The sequence below is a fragment of the Ursus maritimus genome, unplaced genomic scaffold (assembly GCF_017311325.1).
Source record: "Ursus maritimus isolate PB19 unplaced genomic scaffold, ASM1731132v1 scaffold_5, whole genome shotgun sequence".
NCBI lineage: Eukaryota > Metazoa > Chordata > Mammalia > Carnivora > Ursidae > Ursus > Ursus maritimus.
This window is the reverse complement of record NW_024426663.1, coordinates 30,308,803-30,330,922: the sequence shown is the minus strand read 5'-3', so window position 1 is coordinate 30,330,922 and position 22,120 is coordinate 30,308,803. Positions and strand designations below refer to the sequence as shown.

Here is a 22,120-nt window from a genome sequence, read left to right as displayed (position 1 = left end):
ATAGCAGAGGAGCCCGATGTGGGGCTCGATCCCATAACGCCGGGATCACGCCCTGAGCCGAAGGCCGGCACTTAACCGCTGTGCCACCCAGGCGCCCCAGTGAACGAAATTCTAATCTCTCATTGTTAGAAGTTAATAGATACCTTTTAGAAGTTAAGAATAAAAAAATAGAAATAGGGGCGCCTGGGCGGTTCGGTCACTTAAGTGTCTGACTCTTGATCTCAGTTTAAGTCTTGATCTCAGGGTTGTGAGTTCAATTTCCATGTTGGGCTCTGTGCTGGGCATGGAACCTGCTTTAAAAAAAAAAAAAAAAGGCAGCTTATGGTGGTAACATCCAGAAGAATTAAGACCAGATATTGTTAAAAAGTGATTTTTTTTCTGGGGGTGCCTGGGTGGATCAGTTGGTTAATTGTCTGCCTTCTGCTCAGGTCGTGATCTCAGGGTCCTGGGATCAAGTCCCACATTGGGCTCCCTGCTCAGTGGGGAGCCTGCCTCTGTCTCTCCCTGCTGCTCTGCCTACTTGTCCTCTCTCTCTATCAAATAAATAAAATTGTTAAAAAAAAATATATCTTTTTTTAAAAAAGTGATTGTTTCTGAAAAGTAGGAGGAAAGAAACAGAAGAGAGAAAACAATTGATTTTTTTTAAAGACCCTTTTAACTAGGGTTTTTTTTTCTTTTAACCATGTCCATGTATACTTTGATGTAATGGTATATAATGGTTGAATTATGGAAGCTACTGGAAATTTGACTTGCATATCTATCTTTGAAATTACCATCATCATTGCCTTTAAGTAGTTAACTCAATGAATTATAGTTTTTTGTTTACTTGGTCTCATAGCACAGTTTTGAAAATCACCCATAAAAAGTGATGTGTGGCTCCAGTTGACTTTTTAATGAAATAAAATTTGCTTTGAAGTCTTTATAACTTCCCATAAGGAAACTTGTGACATTATGGTTTCCTGGGTGTACCCTGAAATCACAGGTGCACGTGTGACACAGTGGGAATTACCCAGACACCTGGGCACCCACTTTTGGCTAGGGAAACTCACCAGAGCTTGCAAATAGCAGAATGGGCTTGTGGGGCCCCCTACTGTCGTTGTGGCAAACTGCAGCTTCCTGGGCAGCACTTCAGGGTGAATTTTTTTTTTTTTTTTTTTTTTCAAATAGCAATAATAGGGACGCCTGGGGTGACTCAGTCAGTTAAGCGTCTGCCTTCAGCTCAGATCATGATCCCAGGGTCCTGGTTTCAAGTCCTACATTGGGCTCTCTGCTCAGTAGGGACCCTGGTTCTCCCTGTCCTCCCTGTTCCCACTCTCTCCCTCACTATCTCTCTCTGTCTCTCTTTCTCTCAAATAAATAAATAAAATCTTTAAAAAAATAAAATAGCAATAATATGGGGTGCCTGGGTGGCTCAGTTGGTTAGGTGGCCGACTCTTGGTCTCAGGGTCTTGGTCTCAGGGTCAGGAGTTCAGGCCAGCTTTGGGCTCCACACTGGTTATGGAGACTACTTATAAATAAATAAGAAGCGTCTGCGGCTCAGTTGGTTGAGTGACCGACTCTTGGTTGTGGCTCGGGTCATGATCTCGGGCTCTGCACTCAATGCGGAGTCTGCTTCAGATTCTCTCCCTCTCCCTCACGCTCACTGTCTCTCTCTGAAATAGACAAATAAATAAATAAATCTTGAAATAAATAAGTAAATAAAATAGTAATAACAATCCTCTGAGCCTAAGAGGAGACAATATGAAGGACGTGGTGGGAGAACTGGGACTCCACGTGCATTTATTTACATGTTTTAAGAAATACTTCCAAAATTATTTACGTAACAATTTGAGATTTGAACGTGGACTGCATATTAAATGATATTAGGGTATTATTGTTAATGTTCTAGTAATGATACTGTGGTTGTGTAGAGTGTCCCTATTTTAGGAGATCCCTGCTGAAGTATTCAGGGGTGGAATATAATAGCAGCCGGCTCTCAGTTTCGTTTCTCACTCGGAGTTGAAGCCAAAGCTGTATGAGGTCCTTTTCCCATGGAAGTCCCTTCTCATCTTGCATAATTGATTTGTCATTGGGAAGCAGCTGCCAAACCCAGGACCACATTTCCCAGATTCTTTGCAGCTAAATGGCACACAATGACTTCTTGCCAATGAACTGTATGCGCCACGTCCATGACAAAGCCTTTAAGAAGCTGGCGAACTCTCGGGGTGCCTGACTGGCTCAGTCCGTACAGCGTGCGACTTTTGATCTTGCAGTCGTCAGTCCAAACCCCATGTTGGGTGTAGAGTTCACTTTAAAGAAAAAACAAAAACAGGGTGCCTGAGTGGTTCAGTTAGCTAAGCATCTGCCTTCAGCTCAGGTCATGATCTCAGGGTCCTGGGATCGAGCCCCGCATTGGGCTCCCTGCTCAGTGGGGAGCCTGCTTCTCCCTCTCCCTCTGCCCCCAGCTCGTGCTCTCTCTCTCTCTCCCTCTCTCTCAAATAAATAAATAAAACATTTTTTAAAAATTAAAAATTTAAAAATTTGAAAACCAGAAAAGCTTATGCAGCCTCAGCACACTGTTTCCCCCTCTGCAGACTGGCTCCCCCATACTGGCGTATAAGCCAGCATAGCGCTCTGATGGTACTTACTCCAAGTAGGTATATGCGTGCCCCCTGACCTGGAGACCCACTTCTTATTTTTTTTTTTTTTTAAGATTTTATTTATTTATTTGACAGAGAGAGAGACAGCCAGCGAGAGAGGGAACACAGGCAGGGGGAGTGGGAAAGGAAGAAGCAGGCTCCCAGCGGAGGAGCCTGATGCAGGGCTCCATCCCAGGACCCCAGGATCACGCCCTGAGCCGAAGGCAGACACTTAACGACTGAGCCACCCAGGCGCCCCAGGAAACCCACTTCTCAGTATACATACTAGAGAGGTGATCTTACAGAACCTAGGGACACAGAGGCAGTTTAGCATCATGACTGGTGGTGGTGAGGGTCAGGAGTAACCAAGGTGACCATCACTATGGAAACAGTAACATGTGGGGCACGCCCTATGAAATACGACACAGGTTTTAGAAGCCCCAAACTATTTGTACCTAGAAAATATGGAGAAGGCTTCAAACCTTGGTGATAAGTGGGTACCTGTAAGAGGGAGAAAACGGGAGTGGGGAGTGGAGAGTGGGGCCTGGCACAAACAGAAGCTGCCGGCCCGCCCTGACCTGAGGAGGTGTTAACTAGCTGACTTTCTTCTACTGCAGCCAACAGATCAGGCACCACCTTTGGGAATCTCCCCTGACTCTCCCACGAGTCTGGGTTGGTTGGCTGCAAGCATCATATAGCAAAATACTATGGAAAAGTAATGTCCTACCACCATGTGGTAAAACAAAACCAGAACCAAGCAAAAACCTTGAAAAAGCTGAAGATGTGGTTCTAAATCACCCCAGCTCACCCCCTGACTCTAGGTGTGATCTCAAGCACTTCAGCTGTCTGGGACTCAGTTTCCTACCCTGTAAAACGAGGCATTGGACTAGATGCACCCTCGGGTCCTTTAGCTCAACCCTTCCCTCCTATGGAACCGGATGCTGGTGACCCCTGAAGGAAAGGTGAGAACACCCAAGAGCACTTGGTAAGATTTCTAACTGGACTGGCTGATGAGGAGCCTCTCCCTTGGTCTCTTGGCCAAATAACAATGAATCCATCATAGAGCCTCTAAATGGGTCAATTTGGATGCACAGCGGGCGCTTTGAAAAGCTACTGATTTAGGCCAAACTAGCAGGACCGGCATGGGGTTGCCTTGGAGATGCAAATAGGGATGGCAGGCGCAGGAACTGTAAATCATTCTCTGCTGGGGACTCTCCTTTTTTGTCCCTCCCTCCCATCCTGCTTCCAACCCTGGGAGCCATTTTCAGGGTGAGCAGAGGAATCTGTGGAATGTTCATTGGTTTCTATTATTTGCCACAAGTAGCCTTTGTGTTTGTTTTTTTTTTTTAACTTGAATATCTAACAGCCCCACTTAAAGCCAGGACACAGTAGTAAAAACTATGCCTCACACTATTCGCAGTAGCCAAAAACTGGAATCTCAGATGCCCATTAAAAATCAGATGGATAACATGACGGGTGGGATAGCCGCATGAAAAAGTGGTGGAGGGCAGTGACAGGGAGGAGGGACAGCCACCAGCAGCCACAGGGGGCGTCTCCTTGACCAAACGAGCAGAAGCAGCCAGAGAACACGATTCCACTTACATCAAATTCAAAAGTAAAGAAAGTGACAAAATGAATCTATCCTCTAGAAGTTAAAACAGCTGTGACGCTGATGGGCACTGATGACTGGAAGGAAGCATGAGGGGGCCTTCTAGTGTCCTGGTCACGTTCTGCTTCTTGAGCCGGGCTCTGGTATATGGGTATATTCACTTTGTAAAACTTCATGAAGTTGCACACTCATGTCCACTGTTCGTAAGGATGTGACACTTCATCAATTTCACATCCATTGTAAAAATTAAATAAGCATATGTATTTTAAAGGTGGGACTCTCTGTGGGAGAAAAAAAGAGATCCTTACATCACATAGAACATAAAAGCTTTCCAAAGTTCAGAAACACACACACGTGCATGCACACGTGGTGGGGCCAGGGGAAGGGAGAGATCTTGGTACTATATAGAAAAAAAGGCACCCATGTGTGGAGCATGAGTTTGATTTGGGGGACAAACAAGCCCCTCAGGCCTCAGGAGGTGGGAAGGAAGCAGGCTTGAAGAGGAAAAGGAATTAGTCAGCAGTAAAGTATGACTCACTCAAGAATAGGAACAATCCCGTACTGTCCTTTGTCAGTTGGACTCTGAACAGAAGCTGGGGACAGTATTCTGAGGTGCAGACGAGTGAGGGAGTGCGTCCTGGAGCACTGTGTACTCAGAGTGGTTCTGCCCTGTGGGAAATCAACGCATCCCACATCAACTCCCCCTTCCCATTTGAAAATAGTTCTTATACCACCAGGTAGATGATGTGATTGGATGTGGGGTCTGGGAGCAAAGAGTCAAGAAAGAATTCTTGAGACATTTTAGGTGCACAAAAGGTACCTTTCTGGAAGCACAGGGACAGGACCCGTGGGCAGAAAGCTGCACCGGGATGGTGAGGACTGATTGACTGTATATTTCTCAGTTGGGAGGGGTAGAGACACAGGAAGTTTCCAAAAGGATTTTCCTATGTTAAAAGACACTTACAGGATCCTGGAGGCCTGGCTATTGTCAAGCTAAGGTTGTTTTTTCCTCTAGCAGGACATTACCGTTAGGACAGTTGGGAGTTCCTGGAGGAACGTCCTTTTCTGCCTGTCTCAAGTATTTGTCAGTGGGCTGTAAGTTATAAGGAAGTTTAATTTTATCTACATCTCCTTCTGTCTTTGTCCTCCACATAGGTATTTACCACATTCCATTCTCTGTGATTATTGTTGTGATTCTAACATCCTTCCAGATTGCCAAATCTGGTGAGAATCTAAAGCAGCAGTCCTTTGACTCTCACATAAATAAGCCTTTGGGGAACTTCTTAAAAATACAGACTTCTTTGAGCAACAACTCTGATTCAGTAGGTCACACGTAGAGCCCAAGAGTCTTCATTTTAACAAACTTGCCCGCCTCCCCCTTCTGCTATAAGAGTCCAGATTTTAACCTGGACGTAGTTGTGATGGTTAATTCTATGCGTCGACTTGGCTGGGACCGCAGGGCGCCAGATAGTCAGTCATTATTCTGGGTGTGTCTGTGAGGGTGTTTGTGGAAGTATAACATTTGAATTGGTAGCCTGTGTAAAGCCGATTGGAGTCCCCAGTGTAGATGCCCTCGTCCAATCCCCTGAAGGCCTGCGTACAACAAAAAGTCAGGGTAACACAGGGTAAGGCAGGTAAGACATAATCACTCTGACTGACTGTATTCCAACCGGGAGGTCGGTCTTCCTTTCCTTTGGACTCGGACTTAGACTAGAACTGAGGTCACTGGCTTCCCTGGCTCTCAGGTCTTCAGACTCGGCTGGAACGACACCCTCAGCTCTCCCGGGTCCCCAGCTTGCTGACTGCCAGTCTTGGGACTTCTCAGCCTTCATTCCTTGTGATATACCCTATTGGTTCTATTTCTCTGAAGAACCCAGACTAATACAATTCTGAACTGTAAGGATTATGGACCTGTTACGTTCCCCTGGAGATTCCTGATGTTTGGTTTAGCAGGCAGTTGACGTGGCTGAACTCAGACTCCAGAGGCTGTCCTCTTCATAGTGGACAGCAGCTGAAATCCCCGTTCAGTATTTTAAACTTGTGCTTGATATACATTATCTATTACTCCTAACAACCCCTTTAAAGTAAATATATTATTAGCCTCATTTTTTAAAAGATTTTATTTCTTTATTTGACACAGAGAGAGAGAGAGAGAGAGAGAGCTCCAGCATGGGGAGGGGCAGAGGGAGAGGGAGAAGCAGACTCCCCGCTGAGCAGGGAGTCCTAGGCAGGGCTCTATTCCAGGACCCCGAGATCATGACCTGAGCCGAAGGCAGACGCTTCACCGACGGAGCCACCCAGACGCCCCATTATTATCCTCATTTTTCAGACAAGGAAAGGAAAGCTCAGGGAATATGAAGGTGTAGCACAGGAATTTAAATCCAATGCCAGTTGCCAAAGCTGTTAGATTTTGGTGAGCAGAGAAGTGCTCTCTTTAGCTTTGTTGTCAATTAATGTCTGTTGAATAAACCCAAGAAGCAGCACTTCCCGGTATCTGGCCGGAAGATCGCCACAGGGCAGATGAACTGCCATCGGAGAGCCCTGGGTGACGGCGGGACCACCTGTTGGACAGCAACCTGAGCTCCACAGGAAAGGACTTGCACCCAGGAATGCCGTCACAGTAACACAAACAACACCGTGAGGCTGTAAATCAGGAAGCGCCTCAGACTCGGGACAGTGTGCCTGGCAGGTGACCTTGCTCATGATGAAGGCACCACTAACTGCCAACCTCCTGCTGATGACCTTGGCAGAAAACAAGGCATCGTCGTCTCTGGAGCTGGCGAGTCTCCATCAGGAAACTAGCCCAACCCCTCTGTTTTCTCTTCTCATCCGGCTGTTTCCCACAAAGCTTGTGGCACACCATGCCCCTCTGATCACTTTCTTTTCTTCCTTTCACATTTTTTATTGCAGAAGTAGTAACACATTAATTTTATTAATGGCACAAAGGATACAGAAAGAGAACAAAATGTGAAAGCCCTTCTTTCTTCCTCACCACTCCCCCAGCGCTTCCTTCCTCAGAGCTAACGCCAGCCAACACATCGTGGCGCTCGCTTCCCCGCCGGCGCACATCCGCGCGCGGGGGCATACATGCACCTGCGGCCTCTCAGAAGGCTTTAATCATACTCTGTGCCTCGTTCTGTGATCTGCATTTTTCATTCAGTGGGGCATAGTTCTCACTTGTGTATATTTGCGGGTTATAAAGATGTGGAGTCCTCTAATGGAGTCCTAGGTATCCATATATATGCTAAAGCATACATCTTTATTTAAAATTATCTTCCTCCACCAACCTTTTCATGTAGCTACAAAATATCCTGTGCATCGTGGGGAGCGGGGAATTGAAAATGCAGTGGGTTGAATAATAACCACCAAAAGATATCAGATCCTAATCCCTGAAACCTGTAAATGGTACCTTACAAGGCAAAGGAGTCTTTGCAGAGAGGAGTGAATGAAGGACCTTGCCATGGAGAAATTACCCTGGATTATCCAGGTGAGCCCTTGATGGCTCACGAGTGTCCTCATACAAGAGAGGCAGAGGGAGATTAAGATCCCACAGAAGAGAAGGAGGTACTGTGACTGCAGAGGAGAGACTGCAGGGGTGGGGGCATGGGGGCCCACACCAGGGAGCGCCGGCTGCCGCCAGAAGCTGGAAGAGGCAAGGAACGGATTCTCCTGCAGCACCTCCTGAGGGAACACGGCCCTGCTGACACCCTGATTTCCAGCAGGCAGTACTGATGTCAGACTTCTGCCCTCTGGAACTGTGAGAGATTATGCTTCTGTTGTTTTAAGACTCAAAGTTGATGGTAATTTGTTACAGCTGCCACAGGAAACTCATACAGACTATCGAGATAAGATGAAAGTATTCGTATCTTTATTTGTTTAAAGATGTATTTAGAGAAAGAGAGAGAGAGTATGTGTGTGTGTGTGTGTGCGCGCACACGCGCATGCATGTGGGGTTAGGGAGTGGCAGAGGGAGAGAGAATCTCAAGCAGGCTCCACGCTGAGTGCGGAGCCCCATGTGGGACTCACTCCATGACCCTGAGATCATGACCTGAGCCAGAATCAAGACGGACACTTAACGGACTGAGACACCCAGGTGCCCCAAAAGTATTCATATCTTTAAAACAAATATTCATATCTTTAAAACATAATGGAAGGGGTGCCTGGCTGATCCAGTCGGGGGAGCATGCATCTCTTGATCTTGGGGTGTGAGTTTGAGCCCCACGGTGGGTGTAGAGATTACTTCAAAAAAATGTTTTAAATTTAAAAAATAATAAAATGGGGGAGAGAAGAGGGAGGGAGAGAGAGAGAAGAGAAAAGAAGAAGAAAAAGAAACCAAGCCAAGTAGTTGGTGAGCTGATGAAAGCATTATTAGTCATCTATCACACAAAGGAGTGAAAGGCAAACAAATTAATCGTGAAAACCATTCCTCTTTTGAAAATAAATCTAGGATTAGAACAGGGCAGCCTTAGCAGTGCAAGCAAAAGTAGTAACTCTGTTAAGCCATCTAAACCAGGTATGTCATCTCCTGACAAACACAGCAGGAGGCACTATGGAAAGTTCGGCTTTCTTGACTGCTGGGGTGATTTTTGAAAGGAGAGAGAGGGGGACGCCAGCGAAACAAACTGGATGACTCAGGGAACAAATCTGTTTTCAGATAATTGCTTCCTAATGTAGCGATGATGTGAGTCTTAGTCATTCCCACAGCACCGTGTAGAGAGCGAATAAGCCAGAAGACAAAGTGCTCCACCCACCACAGCACCCGGTGGGAAAAAGTTCCCAGTGAGGCCCACGTCATTGACTTGGAGTGCTCTTGTGTCTCAAACTGGGGGGCATGGAACAGCTCTCGATGCTTGCTTCCTGTTGTGTCTTGTTGCCCTGAAGCCAGGCCCTCGGATAAACAGCAGACGCGCAGCTGGGGAGGAAGCTGCTGGAAGGCTGATGTCCCTGGCAGCACATCACAGCCCCTGCTTTCAGTCTCCCCGGGAGGCAAAGGGCTTGGATCCTAGAAGGCAGCGGCCTCCGGCTCTGCGTGCCTTTCTCCTTAATCAGGGTCAGAAGCCCACTGCAGGCCTGCGCTGAGTGGCTCCTATGGGCTCAGGGTGTGCTGGCGGGTCCGGAGGGGGGGAAAGGGAAGTGAGACTCAGACCCTGCTTATGATCCAGATGTGTACGTAAGACATAAAAATTAAAAAAATGATGAGAACAAAACACACAGAAGAAAATATTATACTGACATAGCAACAAGGCTCAAAATTAGCAGATAGGAATGCTATTCTTTTCTTGACTTAGTGTGTGGTTCCTAGGGTTTGAGGAAGATGGCTTTAGTCACAGGCTTGTTCTGCTGTGGGACTTGGCTGCTCCATCAGTGAATAAATCACCTATGTGCACAGCTTTGTGCTAAAAGCCCAGGGGAATATGAAAGCACAGGGTCCTTGATCCTAAAGGCATCTTGCAGGTCAGCGGGGAAAATTAGACAACCAAGCAACTTCATAAGCAATGCAATAGAAGCGAGTTGTGTGCTCCTGGCTGTTCCCGCCATCGTTCATAAATTCCTTCATTCACCTACTGGTTACCAAACGCCTGCTTGGTGCCGAGCACTCTTCTGGACACTGGGATACAGCAGTGGACAAACCAACCCCAAATCCCTGCCTCCTAGAGCTTGCCTCCTGATGTAGGGGTGGTAAAGTCAGACGTATTTGAGATACTGCTGGACCCTGAGGGGGAGATAGATTCCTGAGTCTGGAGACTCAGGGAAGAGATCTAGCCGAGTTCAGAGAAGGGCAACATTGGTGGGCTGGGGATGCCTCAGGGAGCAGAAGAGGGTTGAGGGGGGCCTTGACGGATGGTCAGAATTTGGAAGGACTGAGAAGAACTGGAGGGAATTTTGGAGGGGAACAGGGAGACAGGAAACAGAGTGACCGAGCCGTGATCGGGGAGGGAGAGGTAGGTCAGGCTGGAAAGTCGGGGCAGGTCTGGCTTGGTGGCGCTGGCTCACTACAGGGTAGACAGTGAGTGCAGGTGTGGACAGGGAGCAGCCAAGCCACCCACCATCTGGAGCCACCGTGGTCCTCCCGCCTGCTGCCCCAGATCCTCCCGGTTAATGACGGCCTCTTTCCCACTTCTCCCCTCCTCCTCAGTTTCCGCCTTCTGATTCATTTTCTTCATCCCCATCTGCCTCCTCCATCCTATCCCTTGATGGTTCCTTTCCTGACCCTTTTATTTTATTCTCTCACCACTACAGCCCAAATGAATGAGAAAAATCCATAAAGCAAAAAATTACTCTGACCAGAGGCTGATTGGAAAGGAAGGAGTTCTTCAAGAATTACCCCTTGACAGAGAATTACCTTTCTGTTAATTCTCTCAAACTGGTGACGATCTCCCAGGCCCCCTGAGCTTGCCGTCATGTGTGATGTAATCAGATCCGCAAACACAACCTCAGAAATAGCTGCTCTTTCAAAACACTAAGAATATCTGCTCAGGCAATAGAAATGTGAACCTAATTGTAACTCTGCAGAAAGAGGAATAGGAGAGAAAATGCATGGGAATGAGCATACTCGTGTTTTTGAAGTTGTCTGTGAGGTCTCTTATGAAGTATGTTCCTTGCGTGTACTGTTCAAGCAAGTCTCATCTCGTATCATAATAGCGAAGGACCTAGTAGGAAATGCGTGTTTCCTCATGCTTTATTGATTCTTTTCCCCTAAAAGTAAAGCAAACTTATGCACATGTACTTGAAAAATACAGAAAATAATAAGGTAGAAAATAAAAATCAACTAATTCGGGGCACCTGGATGGCTCAGTCGGTTAAGTATCTGCTTTTGGCTCAGGTCATGATCACAGGGTTCTTGGATCGAGTCCCACATCGGGCTCCCTGCTCAGCAGGGAGTCTGCTTTTCCTTCTTCTGCCTCTTCCCCTGCTCATGCTCTGCCCCCCAGCCTGTCAAATAAATTAATTACATATTTTTTAAGAATCAACGAATTCATCATTCAGAAATGATCGTAATAAATCAGCCTTTGCTGCATAAGCAACTTTACAAAAAAAAAAAAAAAAAGAGTTTACAACAACAAACATTTATTTTCTCTTTCCTGGGTCTATGGAGGCTCCAAGTCCCCAGCCGGGCTTGGCTGCGCTTGAGTTCTGGCTGAGTTGGGTTAGTTCTGCTCCTGCATGTTTGCTCATCTTTCAGACCAGCAGCTTCCGGGAGATATTTTTTTGCCATGGAAGATAACAAGAAGGCGAAAGGGTGAGCAGAAAAGTATGATGCCTCTTAAGGTCTTGACTTGAAACTAGCATGATGTAACCACCACCCACATTCCATTGGCCAAAGGAAGTCATCTGGCCACGCCCAATATCAATGGGGTAGAGAACCACATCTTGCCCAGGGCATTATAAGTTTATGTAGCAGGAAGAATAAAGAACAATAATCCAATCTTACCGCAACCACTGTTATCACATTGGTGTATTTCCATCCAGTCTTTTTATGCGTACTATACATGGTTAAATAATTCTATAAAAATAATCTTGTACTTTTTTATATCTTTGCATTCACTGCCTTTTCCCTTGTATTCTGCTCATGCACGTCTCTTCTTCATGCCTACCTGTCTTCTTCCTCTTTCCCATCTGCCTTCTTCCTCTGATGCTTCCCTTCCCTGTTCCCCACACCATGTTTTATTCTCCCTCTGGGTCCCATAATGTAGTTAAAGAAACAAGGAAGTGGTTTATTTTTAATTTAGCAGGATAACGTAAGAAATCTGATGACTGAAATCGAGAATATGCTGCAAAAATAGAGATCTCCCAAATATCGGGGTGTAGAACAGGGAGGTGGAGGAACCACTTTCTTCTGGTGCCACATTGAAAATTAAGTGGGCAGTGGGTTTACTAGTATTAACACTGTTGGTTGTTGGGTTGTTCTTATTTTGTATGAGTGAAAAAACAGATTCACACTGTTCTACAAAGACCTCAGGGCATAGGGATAACAGTAACCTAAAGATAAATTAGAAGACAGTGATATCTTAGCAAAGCTAAGCCAAGAGAGCAGATATCCAGCTGTTGTAGAAACAACAGTAGTAGACATGCTGTTCCATTAGATAGGAATATTTACATATATTATCCAGAATAAATACATATAAAATAAATAAGTAGGCAGCACTAACAACAAAATCCCTGTCATAACTATGGAAAGCAACCTCTATGGCAAATGGGTTCATTCTAAATATGTTAGTTCTGAAAAACAAAAGCAGTCACTCCACCTCTAATTCAGAAGGGCGGTCTTCTGGAGCACTGTTCTATATGGGGGGGTGTCGAAAGTAAACACGTCTACAGAGGAGACTGCACCTGTCGTGCCCCCAGATGGGGAACATACAGATGTGGGTGACTTAGGCAAATAACTTAAGGACTTTAAGCATAAATTTCTTCATCTGTAACATGAGGAAGTGGGATGGGATAAAGTCGTTGATTTATTGTCATCGAGCACCTTGTTTTACACAATATGCCCGTCCTGGGTGTGCCGCAGAGAATGAGTAGGAAATAGTCCTGGACCTGATTCACTCATTCATTTTTCAGGAAGAGTGGGGGGTTCCATCATCCCTTCTCAAACTTTAAAGTGCTATGAACTGCCTGTGGATCTTGTTAAAATCCACATCCTGCTTCAGTAGGTCTGGGGGTGAGGCTATGAGATTTTGCATGTCTAATGAACTCCCAGTCTGAGCAGCAAGAGCCAGAGAGCTTGGGTCCTTGCTCCCAGGTCCCCCCCCCCCCCCCGCCAAAGGGGCAGCTCCAGGCTCCCAGCCTAGCTTCAGTCGGACCCCAAAGCCTGTGCCTTTAATCACTTCTCAGAGATCCTGCCCCCAGAGCTCCCACTACTCTAAAATTTTGATTCCCATGCCAGGTTAATTTGAAGAATACAAATAAAATAAGAGCATTAAGAAGTTTGGCATTTCCTGGTGCCCCAGCGGCTCCCTGATGGAAGAGTATTGAGAGCTGTCTGGGCGCTCTCCGGATGGGCGGAGGCTCCTGGGCTAGAGCAGGAACAAGCTTCCATAGTTATAAAACCCCCATGTGACCCTCCAGAGGGTCCCTTCTGAGGTCTGGCAGTGTTCAAGCAGGTCCCCCCGTGGCCTGCTCCGAGACCGGCCCCAGAGCTGGAGCAAAGGAATAAAGACGTTGTCATGAAGACAATAGCCACATACTGAGCACTTAGCTGTGCCAGGCCCATGCCGCTCAGCGTTTATGGTCACCCCACAAGGTGGGACTATTACCGGCCTGCTCACTCGGCAAATGCGGAAATGCAGATGAAAAGCTTACGGGGGGGTCGTGCAGACAAAGGCCCAGCCGGCACCGGGGCAGAGGCCGCAGTGGCTGTGGGCGGACGCCCGGGCAGCCCCGCTTTCAGTCAGTGTTCCCACCGAGCAGGAGGGAGAAAGGCAGCTCCGGGCCAAGGCGTCCCTGCACACTCCCCCTCACCGGACCGGGCTGGCAGCCTGGTGACTTCCAGGTCCCTACAATCACGGGGACCCAGAATCCTCGGTGAAAGGCCTGCCCCCTCCTCCCTAATCCCAGTTTGAGAAACAGACCTCCCAAGTAGTAAAAAACAAACCAAACAGCCTCAGGAGCCCACGAATTAACTCATATAATTGGAACAACTTCATTCCTCCATGTTTATTCTCGGCCTACTATTTGTTCATGACCCATGCCTTCCAGGAGCGGGAACTGTCCTTTTAGAGATAATTTACATATATGGCAGAATTAGAAAATACAGCAGCACACGATTTCATGAAGTGATGAATCCTATCAGAGGCTTGAACTGTGAGAGAGTAACAGCTCCCCTTCGTGCTCATGACCTACGTACTTTATTAAGATGGGGTATCTCGTGTCATCTTCCCCACAGCCCTCAGAAGGAGGTTCTTACTAAGCCTCTAGTAAAGAAGAGGGGACAGATTCTCTGATACAAAGTGACTGCCTGCCAAGGTCAGGCAGCCAGTAAGTAGGAAAACCTGGGTTTGCACCAGGAAAGGGGTCGCCGGGCTCTTACACACGCCCGGTCCTACTGCCTCCCCTGAAACCAGTGCTCCCCGCTGTGCATCCTGGGGCAGGGGAAAGAGGTGCACTGCTTAGAATTACAAAGAAAGGCCTCATGAAGAAAAGGATATTTGATAGACCTTGAGCCAATAAATCGACCGCCAGCTCATTGTTAGTAACCGCCAGGTATAGTACCAGAACGATGTAAAGAGACAGTAGGACGGTAACCGCTTTTTTTAACATCTTCTTTTTTAAGCTTTAATTATTTAGGTAAGTAATCTCTACAGCCAACATGGGGCTCGAACTCCTGAGATCAAGAGTTGCATGCTCCCCTGACTGAGCCCGCCAGGTGCCCTGACAAATGTTTTTCGAGCGAAGACATTCTGCTTAACTAAGAGTTAGCTATTGAACGGTAGACGTGTGTGTGTGTGTGTGTGTGCGTGCGTGTGTGTGTGTGTGTGTGTGTGTGTAGAAATAAGGGGGTGGGGAATGCTGTTTGGAGGGCACGTAAATTTGCCAGCAATGAGCTCAATGTGTGTTGGAGAAACTGAAACACCCAGCCTGTTGAAAATGGAGAGTTCATTCAGCCATTCAGCAAACAGTTCTTGAGCACCTACAATGTGCCAGGCACTGTGTTTGAGGTTAGGGATACAAACATGATAAGACACAACCCCAGCCTTCAGATGCTTCACAGTTTTGAGGCAAGGTGGGGGTGGGGGTTGGTGAGGAGGGGACAGACAGGCACAGATGTGTGCCATATAGGCTTATAAGTGGCTTAAGAAGGGTCTGGAGAAGGAGCTGAGGGTGCATAGAGGGAGAACTGTTGGGGCATGAGAGAGAGAAGTTGAGCAAGGATGGTCAGGCCCCTACAGGCAGTGAGATGAAGAGGGCAGGGGTGGGGTGAGCGGCGAGAATGAGGAGATCCTTGGCAGAGGACAGCAGCTGGGTTATTTCAGCGACCCAGCTGAAGCCTGGCCAGATTCCTCAGTTGCACAAGCACTCTCAGGCCATGAACACATAGATGCCTTCAGAACCGATCCTTCTGCAAGATTAACAAGGCAGCTGTTTTCTGTGTTTTCAGGCAATTTCCAAGAAACACTTATGCATATATCTTTCTTTTATCTCCCAGTGACCTTGTTATAGAAAAGACTAGGAAAAATGGTCATGCTCTTAACCTTTCTGCATAAAGTTTTCTTCAGCATCAGAAGTCATTCCATAAATCTTCACAGAGTACCTTCCACATGCCAGATGGGATCTGAGGTGCTGAGGTCACAGCAGTGAATTAAATCCCTGACTTCACGAAGCTCACATTCAAATGGGGGCCACAGACACAGCCAAGGGAAAAACATAGATACACAAAATGTGAGGGGGTGACATGCAAAGGGAAGGAAAGCAGGGAAAGGGGGAGAATGATGTTGGGAGGGCTATTCTGTGGGGGACCGCTCTGATGGAGTGAGGAGGCAATACCTGAAGGGGGAGGGGGGAGTAGATGACTGGGGGCAGAAGAAACTGGCAGAAGTGGGAGAGTGTTCAGAAGAAACTGGCAGAAGTGGGAGAGTGTTCAGTCTATTCTAGAAACAGCCAGGAAGCCAACGCGACTGGAGCAGAGCGATCAAGGGAAAGGGGAACTCAGAGGAGCCAGGGACTAGATCCTGCTGGAAGCTTTGGCTTTCCTTCCACCTGGGGTAGTAGCATCGGACAGTAGGAGCTGAGATGTGCCAGGGTCTGGCGTAGCTCTTAAGGGTCGCTTGGGGACAGAATGCAGGAGACGGGCTGGGCCGGGGAAACCAGTAGGAGACTGTTGAGACAGCCCCAGTGAAGGAAGATGATAGTTGGGACTAGGGTGGTAGCAAGCAGAATTTGTGTGATGACCTTATTCTAGAGATATTTTGAAGTCTGAAAGGATTTGCTGGTGGATTAGATGTGAGAGAGAGTGAGTAGTTGAGGATGATTCAGATTCCAAGGATTTGGGCCAGACTCACTGGGAAAACTGCCATTTATTAAGACAGGAGGACTTCTTGAGGTTGGAATTCAAAAAACTTGATTTTGGACATATTAATTTGAGGTGGCTGTTAGGATACATGACCCCTGAGTTCAAGGGAGAGGCCAGAGCTGGGGACGGTAGTTATTAAAGTAAGGACAGGTAATTAAAGCCATGGGACTGGGTGAAGTCACCCCGGGAGTGGGGGCAGGCGGGGAGAGGTCTGGTCCTCAGGGCAGGACAGTGTATGGAGGAGGAGGAGAACCAGGAGAGAGTGGCGTCTTGGAAGTCAGTTGCTGCTGAGAGGGGAATAAGCTAAGGAGTCAGGCTACCCCTTGGATTTGGCAATGGAAGGTCACTGGAGACCTTGGCAAAATCCTGTTTAGATGGAGTAGGGGGGGATGGAAGCCTGGTGTTCCCATCAGGGTTCAAGGAAAAATGTGGGAAGAGAGGATGAGAAGATGACAAGAGAGGACATCTCCTTTAAGGAATTTTGCATAAAGTGCAGTTATGGAATTGTTGTGTGGGGGGGGTGCCTGGCCAACTCAGTCGGAGGAGCTGTGACTCTTGATCTCAGGGTCATGAGTTCGAGCCCCATGTTGGGTGTAGAGATTACTTAAATAAATAAATAAATAAATAAATAAATAAATAAATAAATAAATAAATAAATACTTTTAAAAATGAAATTGGAGGAAGATCAAGAAGGAAGACATCATTCCGTAACATTAGGCACTGGAAATGAGCCAGCTGAGAGGAAACAATTATTCATGCAGAGAAGAGGAGTGAGGACTGCTGGGCAATGTGTTTCTGTTGTGGAGAGGGGAGGGGACCCAGTGCATGTGTGCAGGGGTGGCCCAGGTGGGAGCATGGGCCGCTCACCCATTGTCAGGAGAGGGAGGTCAGAGGCTGTGGTGGGTGGATTTGTTGGTGGAACATATGAATGTTCTCTTCTGACTGCTAATCTTTTCCTCCTGCTGCTTGTATGTAGTAATGGTACTGTTTTCATCAATTCTAAGATGCAACTTTTCCACATTCTAGAACCTATGAAATTAGAATATATCTTTTTTTTTTTTTTTAAGATTTTATTTATTTATTTGAGGGAGAGAGAGAGAGAATGCGAGCATGCGCTGGGGTTGGAGGGTAGGGGCAGACAGAGATGGAGAAGCGGAGAGCCTGACCTGGGGCTGTGTGTATAAGTGGACCCGCACAGTTCAGACCTGTGTTGTTCAAGGGCCAACTGTAATCTTTCTCAGCACTACACACGACAGAGAAGAGTTTACATCAAAGGTGACTCAGATTCGCTTTTCTTTGGGCCTAACTAGAGTTGTCCATCGGAGAGGCGGCCAAGCAGGGCCTGGCAAATGCCGTTCACATTGTGAGCCAACGGGGAGATGTCAACGTTTTCAGTAAGAAACTTTGGACTGTAGCTATCTCTCTGGTATAGATGCATCCAGCCCAAACTTCTGAAGAAGGGTCCAGGTGCCTGGAGAGTGGGGGAGGGAGGCTGGTCCTCTGCCCACAAGGTACAGAGCTGTCTGGGCTTGAGGATTGTTCTTCCTCAGGGGAATATGAGAGACCAAGGACAAGGCAACTGACGCTCGGCTCACACCTGAACCTGGGCAGCAGAGGCCTGACTCAGAGACCAAGTGCTTCCTTCAGTCAGATAAGATCTTGGCCCCATATCCTGTGTGGTCAAGACAAGGAGAAGTCCCAGGGTCTGAGAACAGGGAACTATGTCACGGCATAGCTCTTGGGGTTACTTCAGCTTTATTGAGTGCTAACAGGAGGCCTTTTACTTCTTGGGTAAGTGGATCTGGGGCCCCAGACCCTCTTTTCTGTAGCTGGAGTCCAGGAATGAAGTTTGGAGGTTCTCTTTTTCCAAAGAGTTGCGTGCTTACCATAAGCTGTGCTGGCTGATCGCTGGTGTACGGGACAAGGAAACCCACACAGGGCCCCTGCTCTCGGCGCTTACATCTAGGCAGGGAGATGTAGTCAGAAAGTAATCATATATACATATATATAATCATATATACATATTTTAAAACTTTAAAGAAACTATGTGCCAGAACATGGTCGGAGCACTTCACAAAGATTAACACCTGTCGTTTGTATAATAATCCAAGAACCAGGTACTATTACTATTATCCCTGCTTTACAGTAAAGAAAAACTCAGGCACAGAGAGGTTCATTATTTATCTTGCCCAAGATCCCAGAGCTCCTAAGTGACAAAGCTGAGATTCAAACCCAAGCAGTTTTCCCCAGGGGAGGCCTAGCTCTTAACCAATGAGGCCATGCTGTCTCTCGAGTTATTTTGTCTAGCACAGTGATTCTGAAATGCAAAGTCCCTTTGGAAATGGAAATGACTCATTCTGGAAGGAGGGATTTTTAGCATCTGACAAGCCAGCAGCAGCTTTGAAGGCTGGCTGCGGAGACCGCTGCTCGCTGAGCAATAAGGAGTTTGCAGTGGGCACCTCTGTGGCGTGTGAAACCTTGGGCTTCTCCTCCCAGTGTCTTCACAGCTCCCTCCTCTGCGGGCTCCTCCACCCCCTCCTCACCTTGCCGTGCCTTTGACGCTTTTACTCTGCCCGCTCACGCTTCACTGTTGGGGGCACAGGCTTGTTTTTCTCTTTGACCACAGTGGCCTTGGCTAAAGTCGGCAGAGGATCACACCCAGGAGAGGGCCCAGTCGATGGTGGGGGCAGGGCACAAGGGGAGAGGAGTAGAGAAAGACTGGAAATCAGAGATCAGGAACAGAAGCAGCTCTAGACCAAGACTGTGTCTACCCTGGCCAACAGAGGAGAGTCCTTGCAAAATCTTGTCTATTGCGTGGACTGGTTCAATGGCCTGCAACTTATTCAGGACTCGGCGCTTTATAAAACTGAGTGTTCCTTTAGTACTTTTCCGCTTTTCCAAACCCATTTGTAGTCCTGATCATTCTTTAGCTCCAACTGCAACCCCGGGAGGTATTCCTGGCAGAACACAGCGGGCTCCCAGATGGTCTTCAAAGCCACAGTTCAACTAGTCAGACGCTAAGATCCCATACTCCTGGGTGAGTCATTTGCATGTCTAAAGTGAGTCTCATTTCAGAATAACTGGGCTGAACTGTAGCCACATAACAGGGGGGCAGAGCCGGCAGGACAAAGCTGGGATTCTCTGTGCTTTAAACTCCCCGCTCTTCCACTCCATCTTTCTCCCTTTCAGAGGAGGAAGACAAGACAGTCTCAGATGCAGTGCCTTCGAGAACCAAGTCCTGAATCCCTGGATACACCTGCTTGCCATCCATGGGCTCCAAAGCCAAAATTGGCCTGATTTTCTTCCGCCTAAGAAGTAAAATTCTTCTTAGAGTGCAAGCATTCAGGGAAGCTTCTGGTAACTCAAGCATAGTGGTTAAAGGAATGCGGCCCCTGTAAGGTTAGGAGTTTGGCATCTGTGTCTGGATGTGCTTCTGATACATGTTATTTCTAACAAGGGCGATATTAGTCCCTATTTCATAAGAAATAGTGAAAGTGAGTTAATAATTCAACAGGTGCTGGATTCGGCAGCACATATACTAAAAATTTGAACGACACAGAGGAGATTAGCACAGCCCCTGCGCTAGAAAGAGAGGCCAATTGGTGAAGCGTTCCATATATAAAAATTTAAAAAATAAAAATAAATAATTCAACATGTTACCTATTCCTATTACAATATATATATTTTTTCTTTCCAAAATCACTATGCTTTCTATACGGCATCAATCACAGAGGTAGCTGAGAACTTGGGAGTTTTGTAACTAGCATGGACTTTGGCTTTAGCTGGGACAGAAAGAGAGTCAGGGCCTCGTGGAGTCTGGCAGTTCAGCTGGGTCTGGATCCCAGCAATCAGGCTGCCGGCGGGGTCCTCGCCCTCCCTGCCCCCACGCCCAGCGGGCCAGCGTTTGTGCGGCTCTAAACGCTCGGCAGGCATTCTGCGAGCACTTCCTTCACATGCTAATGAAGCTCACAAATGGTAAACAGCAGGATCGAACTAGTTTCTGCATCCTGCCGGGAGCAGCTGGGAATCATTGCCGCGCGCTCGCTCCCGAGATTGCCCAGACCCTCCCTCCTCCGCGCTTCCAGGGCTGAGCGGCAGCTGCTGGGAGCCGGACGCCGCCGGAGCTCTTCTCTCCCGGCCTGCGAGGCCCCCGCTATCTTTCGCATTCAAATCCAAACGCCCTAAGTTCCTCGCTCTCCTTGCCAGCCTTTCACAGGCCTTTGTCATTCTCTACAGTTTTGCCGGGGATTCCAGGCAAACGACAGCTTCATACCATCCCCCACCAAGAACAAAGCACCTTTGAGGAGGGCCCCTGGGCCAAGCCTTCTAGTCCTTTGAATACAACGTTCCTGTAAGGTAGGTAGTGTTGTCCCCATTTTGTAGACGAGGAACAGAGACCCAGGGTGAACAAGTGACAGAGCTGAGATTTAACTCAGGCCCGTTGGACTCCCTGGCCAAGACCATTCCTCTTTACTACATAACTCTTTAAAGACAGGAGACATTTCTTTTCTTTCTTTTCTTTTCTTTCTTTCTTTCTTCTTTCTTTTTTTCTTGTTCTGTTTTAGATTTTAAAGTCATCGCTACACCCAGCATGGGTGGGGCTCGAACTTACAACCCCAAGATCAAGAGTTGCATGCTGTACTGACTGAGCCAGCCAGGCACCCCTAAAGGCCGGAGACATTTCTGATTGAAGGAGTGATGGGGCAGTTGAGTCTGGATGAGAACAGGTCCATGGAGGTCCCTAGAGACAGAGTTACCTGAGAGAGACCTCAAATCTGGCCTTGTTTGAGGGCCCCCGCTTCTCTCCCCAGCCCCTCCCTCCCAAGACCTTGGTGGGACTTGGTCCCTGACACCAACAATAAATAGCTTTCAGGGCCCAGGGATGAGAGCGCACACTGGTCCTCCGCTCCTTCTCTGACACATCTGTTTTCCTGCACACAGAGTTCCTTCCAGAAGCTCTGAGATCCTGGGTGGTTAGGAAGTGGCTCTGAGCACTCCCCTCTCACCCGGAGTAGTCGAGCAGATCTCCAGGATGTTGGCCAAATCCTGCTGGGCTGCAGAGAGAAGACTTGTAGTTGACTAGGGATTATGGGATCATTTGTCTAAAAACAATAGGATCAGCTATAATGTCATTCACTGTGGTCAGTGACAGCAGGAGTCACAATCCCCTGCATATATATATATATATATAGTGTTTCCGTGGTTTCCAAAGGACTCTTAGGCACATTTTCTTCTTTCCTTGTCACAAGCAACCTGTGGGATGCACAGCTTGAAGTGTTCTATCACCATTTCACATAAAAGAAATCAGAGACCGCCGTCTCACTCTGGGCTGCCTGTCCGGGAGCTCATCAGTGCTGTGGACTATGAAGCAGGACCCCTCCTCCAGCAATGTAGCCACCCTCCTAAAGCAGCTCCGCTGAGAAAGATTTCCATAGAGGTGCAGCTACTTACTGATTTCCTGTTTAGACAATGCTTTAGAAGTCACAGCTGCCCATCTCTTAGGTTCTCTCACCTCCGTAAGAGATCTTTTTCCCTACTCTGAGGCTTGAGTATGGGAATGTTAATGGTAAGGCAGAATGATCAAATTAGTAAAGATTTTTAAAAGCAGTAACCCCCCGGGGCCCCTGGCGGCTTCAGTCCCTAGAGCGTGTGACTCTTGATCTCGAGGTCATGAGTTGGAGACCCACATTGGGTGGAGAGCTTACTTAGAAAACAACAAACAGTAACACCTAATGCTGGTGAAGATGGACAGCTCATAACACTGTTGATGGGACTATAAATTAGTGCTTTGTTTCTGAAGGGCGATTTGATAGTAATCATTAAAAGCTTCTAAAATAAACAATCTTTGATGTGTCATATCCACCCATCCCTAAAAACATTTTTTTT

The 22,120-nt window shown here is 47.4% G+C and overlaps 1 protein-coding gene and 1 non-coding gene across 4 annotated transcripts in view; both read left to right on the top strand.

Moving 5' to 3' along the window:
- LOC103663553 (proteinase-activated receptor 2) overlaps nucleotides 1–22,120 on the top strand; it is a 91,738-nt gene that overhangs the window by 46,130 nt on the left and 23,488 nt on the right. Inside the window, exon 1 of one of the 3 annotated variants that reach the window (XM_008691269.1) lies at nucleotides 20,357–20,590. The exons of the other annotated variants lie outside the window; for them this stretch is intronic. The gene's annotated coding sequence lies outside the window, so the exon portion shown is untranslated. Of the gene's footprint in view, nucleotides 1–20,356; nucleotides 20,591–22,120 lie in introns of those variants that run through there. 3 annotated transcript variants of the gene reach the window in all.
- LOC121100901 lies at nucleotides 19,749–19,856 on the top strand. Its single transcript, XR_005832683.1, has one exon. It is a non-coding gene; the product is annotated as a U6 spliceosomal RNA (small nuclear RNA).